The following is a 4,062-nucleotide window of genomic DNA, read 5'->3' on the forward strand; positions in this document are numbered from 1 at the left end:
ACCCAATTCTGGCAAATAATCTATTTTCCAAATTCTGTTTTAAAGTTGGATTCCTAAGACCACTCAGTGCACTGACTGTCTTCAGTTGGGTTCCCTAAAAATAGACTTCAAGGTGAACAACTGTATGAAAATTGTTTATTGGTGATTGAGAGATATACATGTAAGGGGGTTAGGAAGGCCTGACTGGGCAAAAGAGAGAAATTGACCTGTAATGTGGTTTCAGTGAAGGTTTTAGTTGGTCCTATGGAGGCTTAGAGCTTTGGCATTGTTCTCAATTGAGAGAAGTGGTGAGAGTTGGGATTTTATATGATTTTATCAGCCAAATCCTAAGCTATAGTCTTCCTCTGGGAGGGGCTTTAAACTTGGGTAAGGACAATGCAAGGTGAAGACCATAGCTGCAAGGCATCAGCAATTAACATTCTGTGCAGCTGGAATTTTGGATGAGTAGAACCTGAAGAATGGAGCTAAAAGCATCACTATCCACTGCCTCTTTCTACTCTGTTAGATTATGAATTCCACAAGAGCAGGAAACCTTGTCAGTGTTGTTCTGTGTTTTATCTCTAGGGTCTAGAACAGTGTCTAGCATATAGTCAAAATAATCTTTCAGTCATCAAACCCTAACTATTCTTCCCTTTAAATATCTTCCAAGTTTTCAATGTATTTTCTATTTCTACTATTGCATTTGTATATATCCCCATTACTTACTGACTGATTTAATGCCTGATTTTCTAACTGGCCTTTTTTTAAGCTACTTTCTAAACTAAACCATTCAACATAAAGATCATCTTTCAATACCCTAATTCTGAACCTGTTAAAAGCTTTTGATGGTTTCTAATTACCTACAGGATAAAAGCCAGGCTTCTTGGTGGAAGACTCAAATCCCTTCACAATTTGGCCTAAGATCACCTTACTGGAATGTTCTCCTGTTATTCTTCACCCATATGCTATGTTCCACAAGGAACTTTCAGTGGTGCATGAGCATGAGAAACTCATTACTATGGTCATTGAGTGTGTAGTTCCCTCAGTCTGCTATATCCTTCTCATTCTTTCCTAACTGGTAAGTGTCAGATATTCTTTAGGATCAAGTTCTGATCTCCTTTGGGTGTATTTTACAATTCTTTTAGCTGAATCAATGGTTCATTTCTTAGTGCTCCTATGGCAGTCAAGACCTATCTCCATTATGGAAGATTATTCGAACCACCTTTATTTATGTTTCTTTTTTTACCCTGCTCACTAAATTGGTGATAGCCCTTATGATTAGTAACTTACCTGACTCCCTCCACGTCGATAGCAGAGTCAATGTTTCTTAAATGAATGAGTGGAGGATTTAGTGGTTATTGATTAAGGACCAAGTAAGTGCTGGATACTATGCTAAAAACTAGGTATAAAACAGAGAATAAGAATGACCTGCACCTACCTTTATGGAACCCACTTTTCTGGCATGAGTATTACTATGAATTGAGAAAATGAAAACAGAGATGTTCTAATGTCTGGCAGCCCAGGGAACTAACTCAAAAACTCACACTTGGTTGACCAGATCACCACTTGTCAGAGAAAGTTTCTGTGTAGACTGATTGGTTATTTTTGTGAAATAAGGCTGTACAGCTCAAAGCTAAGCTATCTTCTATTCATGTTTTCCCATTCTGACTTTCCTCTGTGTTCTGTCACCACATGTACTTAACCTATTTAGAACAGAACACTGTATTCTCACATGACAAAAATGATTACCTTTCAGTCGTCTCTGAGAAGATAACAGTGACTAAAGCAGCAGTTGTTTCAATCATTTTTGTGCAAAATATTTTCTCCTGATGGTCTCCTGAAAATAAGGTACAGACAGTTCATCGTGATAGTTTGAAATAACGGTTCCCTTTTAAACCCAATGGATTATGTTTTACATAACCTGATAAAATATTTAATGCTGAGCTGCAAATTCATCCTCCTAGGATACAAAATTGGTGACATTATAGAGGGTTAATCTGAGCAGAATATGGCACCAGCTGTCAGATAATTCCAAGGATAGTAACAGGAAGGAATTAGATTTTGGAAGAAGAGTGGTAGGTTATATGTGGTTATATTTTATACATGAGCTCAGATACTGATGTATAGATATATAGATGTATTAAATTTCAATCCCCACTGAAAGAAAACAAAAATAAGTAGAGAAAAATATGGCAATGAAAAGCCCAATGTCAAGGACGACCCTGATGCTTTGTGGGGAGGAAGTCCACACCTCACTCGTATATAGATTTGGTTTATCTGAGTTCACAGCAAAGTGGGACATGAGAAGATTGTGTGTGAAGCTCTATCAGCTAACTGTGCCATATCTACTTTTCAGTGAAAGGGAAGTCAGAACCTGTTAAGAATTAAGAGATACAAGAATCTGGAATGATAAAGGATTAGATGTTGTGAAGTTTGTTAAAGAAGCAACTTCAAGGGACGTCACTGGAGTTGTATTTTGAAATAGTGCTTTGGTCCCATCTACTTACTCAGCTTCTAACTTCTTATTGAAGCTGAAAAACTTACACCATTCCTGAAAATTAAAACTAACAAACTATTGTCAGAATCTCGGAAAAAAATTTTATGAAAAATAAAGAGAATTCATCAGGATGGAGAAAAACAATGAAATAAAATATTCCATTTTACTGAAAGAAAATAGTAGGATGCATTGTGTTTCTTCGATGGTTTACCTTTTAGTCAGTGACCTAGGTCTGTGTCCACACAGAAAACAAGGAGATCTGCCTTCTCCTAAAAAGGTGTTCTTCCTCCTTAATATTTCTGTATTCCTGTGGATTTTATTATTTTTTAAAGTGTTTATTTATGTTTAGAGACAGAGAGAGTGAGTGGGGGAGAAGCAGAGAGAGGGTGGGAACAAGAATCCTAAGCAGACTTTGTGCTGAACTCATAAACCATAAGCATAGGGGCTCTAACCCATGAACCATGAGGTTATGACCTGAGCCAAAATCAAGAGTCAGACTCTCAAAAGACTGAGTTACCCAACCACCCCATTCATTTGGATTGTATAACTTTCATAAATAAGAGTCCTAGAAGAAAGTAAGTTATTCTGGGGATATAGATTGTTTTTTTCTTGATAGACTTTATTTTCAAAAGTAGTTTTAGGTTCACAGTAAAATTGCATGGAAGATGCAGAGATTTCCCTTATGCTTCTTGCCCCCATTTGCCTAGTTCCCGCATTATCATCACCATCCACAGAGTGGTCCATTTCTTATAACTGATGAGCCTACATTGTTACATTATTGTCACCTGAAGTCTAGTTTGGGCCGGGATTCACTCTTGAACATTCTACTTTCTATGGGTTTGGACAAATGTATACTGACATGATTCTACCATTGTAGTTTCCTACAAAGTATTTCCACCATCCTAAAAATCCTTCATGCTCCACCTGTTCACCCCTCCTTCCCTCCTAATCCCTGGTAATCACTGATTTGTTTCACCGTCTCCATAGTTTTGCCTTTTCCAGAATGTCATATAGTTGGATTCATACCATATGCAGACTTTTGAGATTGGCCTCTTTCACTTTGTAGCATGCGTTTCAGCTTCTCCCATGTATTTCCACAGTTAGATACCTCATTTCTTTTTGGTGTTAATAATATGCCATTGCCTGGATGTACTACAATTTATTTATCCACTCACATATTAGAGAACATCTTGGTTGCTTCCAGGTTTCGGCAACTGTGAATGAAGCTGGTATAAACGTCTGTGTGCAGGCTTTGTGTGGTCATAAGTTTTCAACTTTTTTGGATAAATACCAAGGAGCAAGAGTGTTGGATCACATGGTAAGAGTGTGTTTCGTTTTGTAAGAAACTGCCAAACTGCCTTTTAAAATGGCTGTAACACTCTGCATTCCAATGGCAACGTGTGAGAGAATTTTTTTAATGCTCCACATCCTCACCAAAATTTGTTGTCATTGGATTTTGGCCATTTTAATAGGTGTGTCCCAGTATCTCATTTTAATTTGTATTTCCCTGATGACACATTACACGGAGCATCTTTTCATATGCTTATTTGCCACCTGCAAATTTTCTTTGGTGTTGTATCCATTTA

Source organism: Hyaena hyaena, unplaced genomic scaffold, assembly GCF_003009895.1.
Source record: "Hyaena hyaena isolate Hyena2069 unplaced genomic scaffold, ASM300989v1 scaffold_1449, whole genome shotgun sequence".
Lineage (NCBI taxonomy): Eukaryota > Metazoa > Chordata > Mammalia > Carnivora > Hyaenidae > Hyaena > Hyaena hyaena.